Source organism: Pseudochaenichthys georgianus, chromosome 3, assembly GCF_902827115.2.
Source record: "Pseudochaenichthys georgianus chromosome 3, fPseGeo1.2, whole genome shotgun sequence".
NCBI classification, from domain to species: Eukaryota; Metazoa; Chordata; class Actinopteri; order Perciformes; family Channichthyidae; genus Pseudochaenichthys; species Pseudochaenichthys georgianus.
This window is the reverse complement of record NC_047505.1, coordinates 21,641,569-21,660,340: the sequence shown is the minus strand read 5'-3', so window position 1 is coordinate 21,660,340 and position 18,772 is coordinate 21,641,569.

The window sequence follows — 18,772 nt, the reverse complement described above, 5'->3', positions numbered from 1 at the left end:
ATGCACGCAACTCTTAATATTAGATAGGCTACTGTGTTTTTAAGTGGCAATGGAGATTATTTGTTGACCCGGCTTTAAAGGATATGTTGCCTTTACAAATGGTGCGCTTTATCACTGCCTGGGTTTTGATTGAAGTGCATCCAAATGCTGCTGCGTTTTCGTGTTTGGCTCATTTTCCATCGGAAAAACACGTCATCTACCTGTCCTGTACCACTTGTTATGACTTCTCTCTCTCGCGTATTCCATCTATGGTTAAATAGACCCATCCCATCTCACTCCTCGTGCTGAAACCTACCAATCAGAGTAGGGGCGGGTCTTCACAGAATACGTTTGGGGAACAGAATCAAGCTTTTTAAAAGGCGAGTGGATTTTGGCAGGCAGTGAGTGCGGACCAACGATTGAACGATAACAAAACGGCTCTCACCAAGTACGAATCGGTTCCCCTCGTTCGTACCAAAGAGCCGTTCAAAAGAATCGGCTCGTTCGCGACCGACACATCACTACACTCTCTATAGCATGGCAGTAGACATCAATGAGTAGACTGCTACTAATTTTCCCTTTGCAACCTGAAGAGTAGTGATGGCAAAATGAAGCTTTGAATGAAGCATCGAACCACTTGGACAATTGTGTCGGAAATAGGTTCATTTCTCGAAGCTTCAGTTACAGCGACCTCTCCTGGCAAAGTGCAAGGCTACAGTGGGTTTAACGTATCTTTGCCTTGAAAAATATTCGATGCACACACACACTAAGACTGAATATGATGTTCTATTTGCAATTAAAGATTGATAATTGTGTGTATTGGGTTATTGAGAAGAGACTAGATAGTGCTGGAAGAAAATGTGGGAAGAGAGGGCCTTTTATCAGTTATTAAAGTTGAAAAGCAATGATTAAAATACATCCATTCCAGGCTTTGAACCAGCTGCGCGGAGGACATCGCCGCATTCGGGCCCCCGGCTCTACCCACTGGGCTATCTATTCCTTGAAATATTGAACTGTTTTTATATTACTGATAATTGTCTTTTTGTTCCCGAGCCAGAACGACCTATCTTTCTTCCTGGCTTACTCTATAATGATACTACAATTCAAATGCAATACCAACAACAACTCAACAGCAACAACGCAAACTACGACAACAACCCACACATTGCGCATTGTTTAGAGCGATCATAAAGTGTTGAAGCGCTCAAATTTTAAACTGTTTCAACCTGTCACCTGTCAGAATCGAGACGAGGCAGTGCATTAAATCGCGTGAATGGACCGCGAATAGGGTTGCCAACTTTCAGAAATGGAGAAACGGGACACATGCATGTGTCGAAGATGTTCGGGTCTCTGGCGGATTTAGTTACTTTTTTTTGTTACTTTATTTCGGTTTTAGGGTTATGTTATTCAATTATTTTGGGGGAGCCAGCCCCCTAGGGTTCGAGGGGTCAAACCCTCCAAAACCCTCAAAATGCATAGAAAACTATGCATACCTATAACACAATACAAATACAATGATCTTACACCTGCATTAGGCTTCAGCTTGTTCAAATCGGATAGGTGGGCACTAGGGACATCTGGGCACCTCGATGTACAATTGGCTATTTTGTCCAAAATGTTAAAAAATAAATATTTGAAAAATGATATTAAGTAATGCAAAGTATACATGATGTGAACATGCACGGTACATCATTATTAGACTTAATGTTATCCTTCAACCCACCATTTTCCCAGCATGTTCCCATCAATCAGCTGACTGACTCACACACACACACACACACACACACACACACACACACACACACACACACACACACACACACACACACACACACACACACACACACACACACACACACACACACACACACACACACACACACACACACACACACACACACACACACACACACACACACACACACACACACACACACACACACACACACACACACACACAGAAGACCCGAGACAGATCTCCACTCACAGGCTTTACCCAACTGTGTTTTTCTTCCACTGTTTGTTGTAAGACACAAGTCTTTTCTTTTTAGAAGGGCCAGGGCCCAGAACCACATCCTCTCTCTCTTCTCCTCTTTCATTATCACCTCCTCCACCGGCAGCGCTCATTTTCCCACACGACTGAACAGGCTGACATGCCACACAAACAATGATGCCGCGCCCACGGCCCACCTGAGAAAATCTCACACACACGTGCGAGCATTGTGCATGCCCTGTCAACTGAGCGGTCCTAGTGCCCTTCGCAGCACACAAACACACAGGCACGCAGCCAGACACACTGCATTGCGCGCAAACAGAAAAATATTTTTTATGTTTCCCTTTACACGGCTGTCCGGGACAAACAAATTCCTTTTGGCTCAAATACAGGATGTCCCGGCTAATACAGGACGGTGACGGTTGGCAACCCGTACCGTACCGTACCGTACCGTAACGTACCGTTACGGCCCCTACACACGGCGGCGTGCGTTGCCGCTTCAACGCTTCTGCCCATTCACTTTGAATGGGGTGACGTCACGATTCGCCGAACTGCATTGTGGGAGCAAAACGTAGCTTCTCTCGCGGTGCTCGCTGCAAAAGTAGAGCAATGTTCTACTTTTGCCGCCTCGACGGAGGCGTCAGCCAATCAAATCCCTCGTATGCAAATCTGACAGTACAAGCACTAGCCAATCAAACCGCGTGTATGTTGGGAGAGCCAGACCGCAGTTATTTCCCATATGTCAAAAAATGGAGGAGAAAATGATCGTGGCGGTAGGGAATCACCCGGTACTACAGTATATGACCAGTCCCTCGACTCCTTAACACCGCATTGCGTGGTGGAGTCACGAACTTTGTTACATTTACGTGTCTGCACCACGCAAACAACCCCAATGTAAAGTGAATGAGTCTCCTTTGTCGCATTTCTACCACATCCTGCAGTGAGCTTTTATTCTATAAAACGTTTTTAAAATCTACTTTATAGCTTGTAGTAACTCACGGGAGGCTTCTTTTATTTTATTTGTATTCATAATCATTTTTATTTTTCGTCAGAATGTATTATGGTGCATTAGTTATGAATTTTTGTTCTCAAAAAACAGTGCATTGTGTGTAATACAACTGTGATTTGTATTACATTAGTTAGTTTTTAAGGAAGGCCAGAGCTTCAGCTGTGTCAAATAGATTGTTCCCTTTAGTTAACGTTTTTTAAAAGAACATTATATTTCGATTTGATCATGTCCCCTTTATTGTATTACGGAGAGCAATGTGAGCATCCATTCCCATTGGATAACGCAGGATTTTACACCCGGAAGTAAGTATTCTCTTTACTGTCGATTGATTTTACAGTGATATCTGCACTACTGATCAACTTAAAAACACCAGATTATCCTTGTTGATTACACAACATTGGTTGGTTTAAATTGTGTGCAATACTTTTGTAATTTTCCCCTTTGATTCGGAGAAACAAATATTTGTTCAGTTTAGGATGGCCGAAGACACTACACTACCCAGAATCCTCAGCTATTGTTCCGCGTTGCCTCAAGCTCTGTGATTGGTTGACCTCCAACTGCATTCCATATGAAAAAAACGTTTCGTAAAAGATAAATCATACTTTATTCAGCAGTGCTTGCTTTACTCTTTGAAAGTCATCACATGAATGCATTGTAATAAATGGTTTGGCTGCATTAAATATTACACATCTGTCGTAGTTCTTCATTTGTATTTATCTACAGAGATCGGGCTCAGAATAGACCGGAAACTATTCTTTTACCGTTCTGTTTTAATTTCACAATAAAGTTAGTAGTAATCATTTGTGTTGATGTTATTGTTTTTTATTAACTACTAGACCGCTGGTTCATGTTAAGACCATCTTTTCTGTGTTGCTGTGGGGTTTTTTCCATCGCTTTTGTGTTACAAATATCAAAACAATAACTAAATAATATATCCGTCGTAAACTAAACCAGAAACAGCAGTATATTTTATTTTGTTAACACTGTAAACTTGACAGCTTTTGAACCCAAACCACCTACTGGTTAAAGCACGTTATTACACGTTTAGAGTAATATTGAAATCTTGAAAAGGGATGTCCAAAATAGCAATTATATACAGTTTTTAATGAACTATTTGTAGAGAATAACGAGTAGTGTATATACTTTATAGGGATCTTCAGATACATATTTAGTCTTCTCAAGCACCAACAATCATTACATTACATTACATAACATTTAGCTGACGCTTTTATCCAAAGCGACTTACTTATTGTAAGTCGCTTCGGTGCGTTCGACCAACAAAATACCACCTTGAAGAAAACAGAATCATATAAGTACATCAGGTTTCATAGAGCCAAAACATTTCAAGTGCTACTCAACTGGCTTTAGATAAGCCAGTCCTCCAATCAAATTTCTCTCCTGATTGTTGGCACTTGACAATCTCCTTCCCTGAATTTTACTCAGGTGTAACTAAAGTCTGCTTTAAGGGTTGTTTATATTTCACATCATTAATCAGAATCTGTAAAGTAACTAAAATAAATGTAGTGGAGTAAAAATACCAGGTTAACCTTAAAGAAAGCCCTCAGGATTATAAAAGACCCCCATCACCCCAGCCACAAACTGTTCTGTCTGCTGCCATCTGGCACAACAGCCGCATTCTAGGAGAGGATGTGGCTGTTGTGGAGGACTATAGTACCTGGGAGTGCACTTATGGGCTGAACTGGAGGATCAACACTGACGCTGTGTACAAGAAGGGGATGAGCAGACTCTATTTTCTGAGGAAGCTGAGATCCTTCCACCTGTGCAGCAAGATGCTGGAGATCTTCTAGTCTGTTGTGGCCAGTGCACTCTTCTTTGCTGCGGTCTGCTGGATGGGCAACATAAGAGCCGGTGACACCAGCAGGATCAATAAACTGATCAGGAAAGCTGGGTCTGTCATCGGCATCAAGCTGGACCCCTTTGAAGCTGTGGTGGAGAGGAGGACACTGAACAGGCTGTTGTCCATGATGGATAACCCACCCATCCTCTCCACCTGCAGCTGGACAGTCAACGGAGCTCCTTCTCCAACAGACTGCTGCAGCTCCGCTGTCACAAGGACCGATACAGGAACACATTCCTGCCTACTGCAATAACTCTCTGCTCCATAGTTTCTCTAATACAACCTCGCTGTACATTTTACACATATATAATCTGTTCAATATTTGATATTCCATATTCCATTGTCATATATTTTTGAATATGTATATTTTGCATATATAATATCTACATGTATGTTTTCTATTTCAACACATATATTTTCTATTTTCTTTTCTTTTCTTTCTATTCTTGTTTATTTGTGGTTTTGTTTTATTGTAAAATGCCTTTTATGCTGTTGCAACAAAAACAATGTCCCAAATTGGGATCAATAAAGTACCATCTTATCTTATCTTATTTTATCTTACATCCGGACTAAAACCACCAGACTCAGGGACAGTTTCATCCCACAGGCCATAAGACTATTAAACACCTGAACTTTGAAATAACATCCATAGCATTCATCTGGCTGCTAGTTAGAAATTATTTGTCTAATATATCATATATTCCAATCACTTGTATAGACTCTTATTGCACTATTTCACTTTATCTGTTTTATCGTGTTGCACTGTTGGAGGAGCCTGTGACCTAAGGGGGGGGGGGGGGTAGGAGACGTTCGATTCCTGTTTTGAATAGTGTGCCGTCATGGGTAGTGTAGTGTCTTCGGCCATCCTAAACTAAACAAATGTTTGTTTCTCCGAATCGAAGGGAAAATTACAAAAGCATTGTACACAATTTAAACCAATCAATGTTGTGTAATCAACAAGGATATCCTGGTGTTTTTAAGTTGATCAGTAGTGCAGATATCACTGTAAAATCAATCGACAGTAAAGAGAATGCTTACTTCCGGGTGTAAAATCCTCCGTTATCCAATGGGAATGGACGCTCACATTGCTCTCCGTAATACAATAAAGGGGACATGATCAAATCGGCATATAATGTTCTTTTAAAAAACGTTAACTAAAAGGGAACAATCTATTTGACACAGCTGAAGCTCTGGCCTTCCTTAAAAACAAACTAATTTAATAAAAATCACAGTTGTATTACACACATTGCACTGTTTTTTTAGAACAAAAATTCGTAACTAATGCACCATAATACATTCTGACGAAAAATAAAAATTATTATGAATACAAATAAAATAAAAGAAGCCTCCCTTGAGTTACTACAAGCTATAAAGTAGATTTTAAAAACGTTGTATAGAATAAAAGCTCACTGCAGGACGTGGTAGAAATGCGTGTGTGCACCACGACAAAGGAGACTCATTCACTTTACATTGGGCGCATTCACAGTTCATGCGAACTCTTTAGTTCGCATGAACTAAGTACAGATCGCGTTCACACCGGAAAAAGTCCCTGGGGGTGGATTAGGCAAATGAAGCCGCTGACGTCACTACTTCTTCTTCTGCTTTGGGTTTACTGGCAGGCCGCAAACCACTTCACGGCGTATACTGCCGCCCAAAATCCCCGGCCGGAAGTCCCCGGAGTTGGAGACTGGCTTCAGTAGAAGCTGCTGGGAGTCCCAGCAGCTTCTACTGAAGCCTTCCAAGTAAATCGCCAGAACGCCGACACCTCCTCATCTCCACCGCTCCCATGTTTTATTTTGTGTTGCCATAAGTTAGTCTCTCTGCGTTTCTGCGCTGGGCTAATGCTAATGCTAATAATGCTAATGCGAGGATAATAAAATGGCGGCTTCACAAAACTTTTTGGGAGTTTTACGGGGCGTGGTTTGCAATCCGCCCAGCCAATCAGAAATATAGCTCTTTTCTCACAAAAGAGCCGCTCGAAAGTCCCTGCTCTCTAGCTAGCTGCGCTAACGGATATAAGGAGCTGTTTCAATGAAAACAGAGGAACGAAATTTCGCCGACAACTGCGCCGAGCACTTGACTTTATGCAGGCAGCCAGACAGTGGGACATTGTACGAAAAGTCAGCACACTCAGCACGGATAGTGCACGCAACATGATTGCAGCGTCCAGGCAGCTCCCGTTCGAGCATATGCCTTGAGCTGCACATAGCTCCAACGATCCATCACAGTGTCTCTCCACACACACACACACACACACACACACACACACACACACACACACACACACACACACACACACACACACACACACACACACACACACACACACACACACACACACACACACACACACACACACACACACACACACACACACACACACACACACACACACACACACACACACACACACACACACACACACACACACACACACACACACACACACACACACACACACACACACACACACACACACACACACACACACACACACACACACACACACACACACACACACACACACACACACACACACACAGTATTGTATGAGAGAGGTTCCAGGTTGAATTGAGCCCCACACTTTCTTTTCCCTGGCGACATCAACCAGCTCTGACTGGGGGATCCCAAGGCGCTCCCAGGCCAGCGAAGAGATATAATCCCTCCACCTGGTCCTAGGTCTACCCCTTGGTCTCTTCCCAGCTGGACGTGCCTGGAACACCTCCCTAGGGAGGCGCCCAGGTGGCATCCTAACTAGGTGCCCGAACCACCTCAACTGGCTCCTTTCGACACGAAGGAGGAGCGGCTCAACTCCGAGTCCCTCCCGGATGACCGAACTTCTCACCTTATCCCTAAGGGAGACACCACCCTGCGGAGAAAACCCATCTCGGCCGCTTGTATCCGCGATCTCGTTCTTTCGGTCATGTTCAGAGGTTGTTATGTTTAATAGTCATGAGAATATTTGTCATTGATAAAATGATAATAAACAAACATTTGCATAAAGCATATTTGTCCACTCATATATAAGAGTATTAAAAACTTAAAATATCCCTCTAAAGTAGGCTACATTTAGAACAGATAAAAAATGTGCGATTAATTTGCGATTAATCGTGATTAACTATTTTAATCGACTGACAGCCCTAATTATAATACATAATTAGAGTCAAACTACTAGCTGATTGGTTATGAACAAGACTTCACTTTAAAATAGGGAACATATTCTTAGATAGAAATACCTAATTTTGAGTTATTTAAACACAATTAACACTTATAGTTTCATGTCTTGTTACATAAGAAGAGATCATATTTGTTAAGTGTTATTATGGGAGAATTACTATTCTTGTGGTACTACTGCCTTATTAGGCCCATATTGAGCAGCGCATATTAAGACCAAAACTCATGCACAACAACTTCCTTATTTGCAATAAATAAGCACTAATTAGAGGGTTATTGAGGAAAAACTCAACTAATGGCTTATTACTTGAAGAAAATGGTCATGTAGAATAAGGCATTAATAAGTGTTTTATAATGACTAATAAAGAGCCAATATACTGCTAATATGCATGCTAATTAACAACTAGTTACATTACATTACATTGCATTTAGCTGACGCTTTTATCCAAAGCGACTTACAATAAGTACATTCGACCAGGAAGACACAACCTTGAGGAAAACAGAATCATATAAGAACATCAGGTTTCAAAGAGCCAATCGTTTCAAGTGCTGCTCAACTGGCTAAGCCAGTCCTTTATTAGTATATAAGTGCTCTGTTAGCAGTTCTTTGTTAGTCATTCTATCGCTCGAAGTGGAGTCGAAAGAGATGAGTTTTCAGTCTGCGCCGGAAGGTGTGTAAGCTTTCTGCGGTCCTGATTTCAATGGGGAGCTCATTCCACCATTTTGGAGCCAGGATAGCAAACCCACGTGTTTTTGCTGATGGGAACTTGGGTCCCCCTCGCAGCGAAGGTGCAGCGAGCCGTTTGGCTGATGCAGAACGTAGAGCACGTGCTGGGGTGTACGGTTTAACCATGTCCTGGATGTAGGAAGGGCCAGATCCATTCGCAGCATGGTACGCAAGTACCAGTGTCTTGAAGTGGATTCTAGCAGTTACCGGAAGCCAGTGGAGGGAGCGGAGGAGCGGCGTGGTGTGGGAACATTTTGGAAGGTTGAAGACCAGACGAGCCGCTGCATTCTGGATGAGCTGCAGAGGTCGGATGGCACATGCAGGTAGACCAGCCAGGAGGGAGTTGCAGTAGTCTAGGCGTGAGGTGACGAGAGCCTGGACCAGAACCTGCGTCGATTTCTGGGTCAGCTGTGGGCGTATCTTCCTGATGTTGAAAAGCGTGTATCTGCAGCAGCGGGTTGTAGCAGCGATGTTTGCAGTAAACGACAGGTTGTTATCTAGGATCACACCCAGATTCCTTGCAGTCTGAGTCGGGGAAACAACAGAGGGGCCGATGTTGATAGTCAGGTCAAGAGAGGGACAATCTTTTCCCGGAAGGAAAAGCACTTCAGTTTTGTCAAGGTTGAGCTTGAGATGATGAGCGGACATCCACTGAGAGATGTCAGCTAAACAAGCAGAGATGCGTGCGACGACCTGGGTCTCTGAGCGGGGAAAGGACAGAATTAATTGGGTGTCGTCAGCGTAGCAGTGGTATGAAAAACCATGCGGGCTAATGACAGATCCGAGCGAGTTTGTGTACAGGGAGAAGAGGAGAGGACCAAGAACAGAGCCCTGAGGGACCCCTGTAGTTAATTGACAAGGGTCGGACTCAGACCCTCTCCAAGTAACCCTGTAGGTGCGGTCTTTGAGGTATGAGGTGAGGAGGGAAAGTGCAGAGCCTGAAACTCCAAGTTCTTGGAGGGTGCGAAGGAGGATCTGATGGTTCACCGTGTCGAATGCAGCAGACAGGTCCAACAGGATGAGGACAGAGGAGAGGGAGGCTGCTTTAGCAGTGTGCAGTTCCTCAGTGACAGCAATGAGAGCAGTTTCTGTGGAGTGACCTGCCTTGAAACCAGACTGGTGCGGATCCAGAAGGTTGTTCTGATGGAGATAACAGGAGAGTTGTTTAAAGACAGCGCGTTCAAGTGTTTTAGACAGGAACGGGAGGAGAGAGACAGGTCTGTAGTTTATAACATCAGACGGGTTGAGAGTGGGTTTCTTTAGGAGAGGGTTTACTCTCGCCTCCTTGAGACTGTTTGGAAAGTGACCAGAAGTTAGAGAAGTGTTGATGAAATGGGAGAGAAACGGTAGAATATCAGGAGCGATAGTCTGAAGGAGGTTTGAAGGGATAGGGTCCAGAGGACAGGTGGTGGGGCGGGCAGAGGTAATGAGGGTAAGAACCTCACTTGGAGAGAGAGGGGAGAAGGAGGTTAGTGTGCCGGTTGAAGGTGGCTCAGGTGATCCGGCGGTGAGTAGGGGTGAGTCAGAAAAAGAAGAGCGAATGTCGTAAACCTTTTTTTCAAAGTGGTTAACAAAGTCGCTTGACAGGAGGGAGGAGGGGGAAGGGGCTTTGGGGGGGTCCAAGAGGGTGGAGAAGATGGAAAATAGTTTTTTCGGATTGGAATAGGAAGATTGGATCTTATCTTGAAAGAAAGTGCTTTTTGTCTGAGAGATGGAAGCAGAGAAAGAGGAGAGGAGAGCCTGATAGGTTAGGAGGTCGTCACGGTGTTTGGATTTCCACCATTTCCGCTCTGCTGCCCTAAGGACGGTTCTATTAGCACGCAGTGCGTCATTTAGCCAGGGAGCAGGAGGGGACTGACGAGCCTGCCGAGATGTGAGAGGACAGAGAGAGTCCAGAGAGGATGAGAGAGTAGAGAGGAGAGTTTCTGCAGCAGAGTTTGGAGGCAGGAGTTGGAACGAGTCAGAGGAAGGGAGGGCTGAGAGCACCGAGGAGGCAAAGGTAGAGGGGGAGAGGGAACGGAGGTTACGGCGGACAAGTGCAGGATGAGAAGAGATTAGTTTGTTATGTTTGGAAAGGGGTAAAGAGAATGAAATGAAGAAGTGATCGGAGGTGTGGAGCGGGTTTACAGAGAGGTTAGAAGTAGTGCAGTTCCTTGAGAATATGAGATCAAGGACATTGCCAGCTTTATGAGTCGGTGGGGACAGAGACAGTGAGAAAGCAAAGGTGGTTAACAGAGATGTTAGTTCGTCTATCTTCCCCGTCTGGAGGTTGAAGTCTCCGAGAAGTACAGCGGGAGGGCCAGTTGATGGTTAATTTGTGTACGCGACTGTGGCTGCGAGGGAGTGCGGTCGTCTTTCAACCAGAAGGTTGTGGGTTCGATCCCAGCCCATGCAGTCAACATGCCGATGTATCCTTGAGCAAGATACTTAACCCTGAGTTGCTCCCGATGGCATGGCCAACGGTGTGTGAATGTGTATGTATGTTAGTGCATGTCCTAACATACACTGCTCAGTATGAATGGGTGAACGGCATGTAGTATGTAAAGCGCTTTGAGGGGTCTTAAAGGCTGGATAAAGCGCTATATAAGTACAGTCCATTTACCATTTACCTTAATATAAAGTGTTACCTTTTACTTCAACAGAGTTGAATGCAACAAAAATGCAACAGTCTCATAAGATCAAGTCTATATTGAGAGTGGTATGTAGGCACAAGGCATGGCTCTTGAAACAATAGTCACAACAGCATTACAAAAAATGAATATGATTACAATCAAACACATCTTAGATATTTTAGGTTTACCTAATGTTTATTTTCTCTGATCATATAGGGAATGAGAGAAGTACCAATGGTCAACTAAGCCAAAAAGTAAATTGAATTGTATAATCAAAATATGTTGTTTATTAACTCTTTGTATGAAAAGGCTCATCAGCCTCATAATAAACTAAGAAAACACTTTATAAAAGGAGCACATCCCCTAACACTTTCAAACACTATTCAAAGGTCTCACACAGCAACACATTGGACACACGCTGACAGAGAGAGACAATGCAGCAGCTTTCCTCAGCCTATTATCCAGGCCTGATGACGGATTTGGAACACCTGAGAGAGGCAGCACCTGGAGGGAGACACACACAACAAAACATGTAACACTAATATACCAACAGCTAAGTGTATGTTGCAATGAGTGGAGGGCGCAAACGTTTAATTTCTGACTTAGTTGGACTGATTTACACGTAGTTCATATTTTGATTTGACAATAGCACATTAATAGTAGGCTTCAATAATATTTGTTGTTTATATATGGTCGCCTTTATAGATAGTATACAAAACGAATATACCTAATGGACTAATTTAATTATAAGCAACAGTTATCACCAATCCTGATTTAATAGGCCAGCTGCTCTCTGTTTATGTTTTGCAAAGGAAATAATTTGAATGGCGAAGAATTGGGAAATATACATTTTATTTCCCTACAAAAAGTCATTTTTCAAATTGTGTCCCATATCTAAATTTAAAGACACAAAAGAAGCCTTAGAAAAGACAGAAACATCAGAATGAGAATACCTTTATTTGTCCCACAGAGGGGAAGCGCATTTGTTAGAGCAAATAAAGGGCCAACATGACTTTAATATTACCGGTAAAAGGCAAGGCTAAACCATTTCATAGATAACATCTTTTTGTAACTGTACTTATGGGTAAAATGAGAACACATTAAAGTCAAATGAGTACACATTAACTACAAAAGGAAGTCCCCTCTTTGTAAGACATGTCTTTATCACATAATGCAGGCGCAGAGAGGACCAAACAACATTCGAGCAGAGCGCACAGATTTTAATTTACATCGACTGACCTTTTCAACTCGAAGAGAAGCCACTTTCCAAAGGAACAGTGAACAGTTTCTTGAATAGCCAGTGACAGCTGACAAAAGAATGACTGCCCTTAATCCTCACCAAATCCTGCGTAATAGTGGGATATGTAAATGTTAACTTGTGATCCTTCATTATGTGGACATAATGGCCTATTCTTTAAGGGCACTGCAAGTAAGGGACATTTTAATCAGTGAGTAGTTTCAAATCTAGATTCACCAAAAAGTATTTTAAGAGTTGTTTGTTTAATTGTTTACATGTGTGTTCTTGTTCAACTCTACCATTACTGCCTCCTGTTTTTTTCTCTGTGTCCTGTCTGTCTTTTCTCTGTGTGTGCCTGTGTCTCGCTGGTTTGGCATGGCTGACCTACTTTCTACTTCCCTCAGCTGCTGTTCATCAACCTGATTACCAGCACTCAACTGCACCTGTATAAAAGCCCTGTCCTCTCCTCCAGTCTTTGCCAGCTCGTCTTGTTTCCACTTGTTTTAAAATGCAACGCCCTATTCAGTTGTTACCTCCTTGCTTGTATCTGTCTTTGCCAGAACATCAATCAATCAATGTTTATTCATATAGCCCAATATCACAAATGTTACATTTGTCTCAGTGGTCTTCACAGTGTGTACAGAATATCAGTATGACAATACGACACCCTCTGTCCTTAGACACTCACATCGTACAAGGAAAAACTTCCGGAGAAAACCCACAGTTTAAAGGGAAAAATGGGAGAGACCTCAGGGAGAGCAACAGAGGAGGGATCCCTCTCACAGGACGGACAGACGTGCAATAGATGCCGTGTGTAAATTGAAAAGATAATACATTTACAACATAGGTAGTCCAAATGTTTGGAAATGCATGTGTGTATAATAGGAAGATGAATCCACGTGTCTCCTGTTTAGGACCACTGACCTGCCTATTTGCCCGCCACGTCCAGTGTTGTCCTGCCTCGCCCTATATTTTCCCCAGTGCTTGCTCCATGGACTCCCTGGTTTGCCCCCCTCCCCTTGTACGTGTTTAGGCCCTGCAGCTCTTTAACTCATGTCTTGTGTCCTTGTGTTTGCATAATGGATTCAGCTCTGTTGCTCTCAGCAAGCAGTAACAGTTCTACAAAACCAGGAAGGTTATTCTATGGTTTTGGCTGTTAAACAATGTATTTTAGGATAACAGATGTTCATTGTTGTCTGACAGATGTCATCCATTTGATTAAAAACTCAGCTTAAGGGTTTTGAAGTGCTTCATAAATGCCTTCTTCATCTTTTACGGATGTAGAGATGGAATGTACCTACTAAAGGTTTTTGTTACCCTCACCAAAACATGACCGCTTAGTGTGTACAAATTATTCAATCTAAAGCACAACATATATAATAATGAAAAGCCATTGAAGTTCATACAACGTGTATTTTGAAAAGTGAATAGAATAGGGGGACATTGCTGTATCATTATTTTCTTCGGTGCTAGAATATGAATACCTATATTTTATTATTTAAAACAGGGCAGTGCCTAATGGCAACGAACATGGTCTCCAAATTGGATCAGCTTTTGACCTTGTCAATCATATATTTTCAAGATAATGATGTGCAATAAGGAATAGAACATCAAAGCAGTAAAGAACCTGTTTGATCATAGATAAGATTAACCTGGCGTGTTATGATCTAAATCCTATTTTCATTGTTCTTCCTGTTACTCTGCATTGCATGATTCTGTGCAGATGTTCATGCTATTTTCTTTTACCAGCTGTATTGTGTTCAGACTCAATTTCCCCAGTTCTGTAGCCTCAGATAACTACTGACTCCAAGCCTCAGCTGAACCTTCTCAGCCATCTTTCCTCTTTGCTTATCCCCACTTGCCATGGGCTTGCTTTCAATAAGTAAAACATTATTTTCGAATATAAATATACAACTCTCACTTTGCTGACATCAATTAAAACCAAACTAGACAAGTCTGTATCATCACTCCCCACCGTCGCAGCTGCTTTTGTTTTAATTGTATCACGTCCTCAAAATCCTCTTGGGGCATTGGTGCTTTCAGACCTCATGAGTTGGGCTGATTTTTGCTGAGTGTTGGTCACGTTCACAGCATCAAAACCAAACACTGGTATGAGGGATGAATGGCACAGGCATTGAACTTTGATTTACCAGAGGCTTGAAAAAATTAAAGACAGTTTTGGCAGCACCTCGGATTATCAGATTTGTCAAGGATTGGCTTAAATAGACTTGATCCAATTTGCTTAGTAGTTAACAATAAAGAGGTCTCAATGAAAACACAATTAGTCACTCCTGTTTCCCGCCTGCAGTCATTCTGACCACAGCCTGTTGTCAGTTTCGCCTGCCTGCCTCCTGCCTGCTTACAGATTACCTGTTGCCCCTCTGCTTTGAACTCTCAGCAAGTAAACCATTGATTGCTTTTAACTGTGCTGCCTTTGAGTCCTTCTTGTGACTCCACATCTCTGTGTTCAGAGCTGTTGTTGCAATTTCCCCCTTTAGCCATCGCATACAAACATTCCCTGCTCTTGCCTTCCCCCTGTCTTTTCTCTTTACCAGATTCTCGGTTCATGTTTTGCGTCCTATTTTACACTATTCATTATACATCCCTTCCCCATGTATTCGGTGTCACCATGCTGTTTTTCTCTCTGGCTCTCACTTTCCTTCCCGCAGTGGCTCATCTCCCATCTCAGACACCACAATGCTGTGTGATGTCAGAATAGGAAGGGACTACTTCTGCTCCATAGCACACGACAAGACAAAAACCCACACAATGCACGTCTCTGAGTGCTGAGCATGTTGACTGGGCTTACACAGGCTCTGGTCCAGAGGTGTACACATTTCTCTGCCAAGCAATTGTTTCCCGTGTTTTCACCATGCAAGCCCAGTGACCTTTCTTCTGTTACATCTCCTAAATATGGATCCGATATCTTTGTTGACCTCTGTTTTCTGGGCTGGAAATTAAAGAGGAAACTTTTCATGGAAATTACATATGATTGCAAGCCAAAAGTCTGCTATCTTAATCCTTCTAACCACTGATTAGCATACTTGCCAACCCTCCCGATTTCATAGTCCTCTCCCGGTTTCCTCCCGGGGTCATATTTCTCCCGCATTTCTGACAAAATCAGATTTACTCAGGACTGTTTCCACTCGGACTTTAATACAGCTACACCATTGTTTGGTTTCCATGGTAGCATGCCTCAGTAGTAGCGCGCAATTGAAAGTCTGAGAGGGTGAGGAAAATATATCACAGAAAACAGAACAAGAATCGACAACTCTACCCTCTGCTCACTCCTTTCCTGTAAAATACAGGTCCAGCCCACACATATGCTCCATCAAGGATGGTGCTACAGGCCGCAAGGCAGTGCACAAGGTTGGCAAGTATGCTGATTAGTGCTGGAGACATCTGCGATGTTTCAAGAATCAAGCTCATTTTAAGATTCAGATTGCCCTTGGCATTTAACTTAGATCAAACTTCCTTCAATCAACCAAATAATTGATGAAATCTTTGGGATTTCCTGGACAACATAATTCAGCCATCTTTGTATTTTCTTCTGCTTCTCCGACCAGGCACAGATGTGTTATATGACCAAATTAAAACAGGAAATTACGTTTGCAGCTTATTCTCAGCTCATTTTGATTAAAGAGCAACTCAACACTTGCTGAAAATCTTCTCTTTGCTGACCTCAAGCAGTTCACATTCTCACAATGCTACAATGTTCACAGGTGCAACACATATACAGTTGTGGCAAATGTAATAAATAAGACAAAACATGACATTCAGTTCTTCACTTCTATTTCGTATAAGGCTTCGCCCTCTAAGGCTATCGCTATTGGGTAATCCCTCTGCACGTGTGCAGCACTGACAGACTTAATCCACGCCCACCTATGACGTGGGCCCCACCTACGACGTGGGCCCCACCTACGGACTCACTTCCGTATAAATAGGAAGTAGTCCCTACAATCTGCTTCCACTTTTCTTCAGCACTCCGTTGCAGAAGCACTGTACAGGCACAAGCTCTTTTCAGAGCTGTTTACTAGAAAGCAAACATTTCCCCCTGGCCCCATCCTCCCTCTCCTCCGGACGGGGGAGACAGGGCGGGGCTCGGTGTTAGCCGACATATGAGTTACGACCGGCTGTGGCTGGCTCGCTCCAGGGAGGAAGCAGCTTTACACAGACGATACAGGTGAGTCCTGCCGGGGATTGGAGCACGCAAACGCGGCTCTCACTCCCCAGGTGTCGTGCACGCATTGTGTCCGTCTCCCTCTGGCCCACAGACAGCGGAGAGCGAACGCTCTCGCGGCCGGGGATGATTGGCTAGTCCAGGAGTCTTACTCTGTGGACCAAGCCCTTGATTATTGGATCCGAGTGGCGGGCAGCAGTCAGGCGACTCCTTCCCCTCCATTCACGGATCACCATGTGGTTCCCCCGGCCTCATCCTCCCTCTCCTCCGGACGGGGGAGACAGGGCGGGGCCCGGTGTCGGCCCGGCACCGGGTCACCGGGTCCCTCTATCCGCCATCTCGGCTCTGCCGTATAGGCGGTATTCTCCAGTAACTCCGGGAGATCATCGGAAAGGCAGCCGCCTAATGAGATCTCCCCATTCCCCCGGTTCAGGAGAGCTCTCCTCCAGATGACATAAGCGGCTGCCTCATAGCCTGTCGGTTATTAGGCAGCAGGGCTCGCGGCACAAACCGGCTGTCTTTAAAACCTGTCGGTTGATTAGACAGCACAGGCTTGTTTCCTATGTCACAGATATGCCTCCACACACCGTTCATTCCTCAAGCGGGTTTGAGCGTGAACGCGCCTCAATGTCCGGTTTACGAGCCTTCTCCTAAACGGCGACATGATGAGAGCCGCTGTGCAATACAGCGTGTGGAGGTGCAAGAGCCGGCTGTAACCTGTCAGTCAGCAGGCAGCAGGGCTCGTGGCATAAGCCAGCTGTATTTAACCAGGCGGTTATTAGACAGCAGGGCTTGACGTTTAAACCTGATGCTCCTAACCTGTCGGTTAGCGGCAGCAGGGCTTGTGGCGCAAGCCAGCTGTATTTAACCAGGCGGATATTAGACAGCAGGGCTTGACGTTTAAACCTGATGCTCCTAACCTGTCGGTTAGCGGCAGCAGGGCTCGTGGCGCAAGCCAGCTGTATTTAACCAGGCGGTTATTAGACAGCAGGGCTTGACGTTTAAACCTGATGCTCCTAACCTGTCGGTTAGCAGGCAGCACGGTTTTTTTCCTCTGTCCCAGATGTGCCTACTAAACACGGTCGTAATGAGCCCAGGGCTGTTATTACGCACTGTGTGAATAGCACTGCACACACCTCCGCTCATTCCTCGTGAGCGTGAACGCGCCTCAATGTCCAGTTTACGAGCCTTCTCCTAAACAGAGACAGGATGAGAGCCGGTGTGAGATGCAGCGTGTGGAGGCCCCCTCGCAGCTTTTCGGTCCGGGCCCCTCTTGGGTTGCTTCACGGGCAACGGCGGCGAGGGCTCTGACATGGCTCGTCACCATGACAACTACAGCACATCCAGAGCATGTCGCGCGCTCTCAGAATATTACTCAGAGTGGCGACGCGTGTGTTCAATGGACAGATGGATAATAATAAGCAAGGCCCACCGGGTAAGCCGGCTGCCCCTAACCTGTCGGTTATAGGCAGCATGGCTCGCTGCATAAATCGGCTGTCTTTAAAACCTATTGGTTTTTAGGCAGCTCGGTTTTTCTCCTCTGTCCCAAACCTACCTCCTACACACGGTCGTAATGAGCCCATGAGTGCCATTATTACAGTGAGGACAGCACTGCACACAGCTCCGCTCATCCCGGTGTTGAGCGTGAACGCACCTCGGTGTCCAGTTTAACACTGTAAGCAATTGCTGTTATTTTACAGCCAATTTTCAACACTAATCTACTGGCAGCCCCCTAACCAGAATGTTACTGTGAATTATTTTTTAGTAAGTTTTTACAGTAATAAACTGAAATTGTTCATACTGTATAATTTCAGTGTATCTGCTGCCAGTATTTTACTGTTAATTGAAAAAATACAGCAGTAGGCCTATACTGTATTTTATTTTTACAGTAAGAGGCTGTAGAGTCATTTCACAGTATGAGTACTGTGGTATTACAGTGAAGTGCAGGCGTCTGTGAAGAGACTGCCGGCGCTGTACTGTTATTTGACAGGAAAATGTGTTAC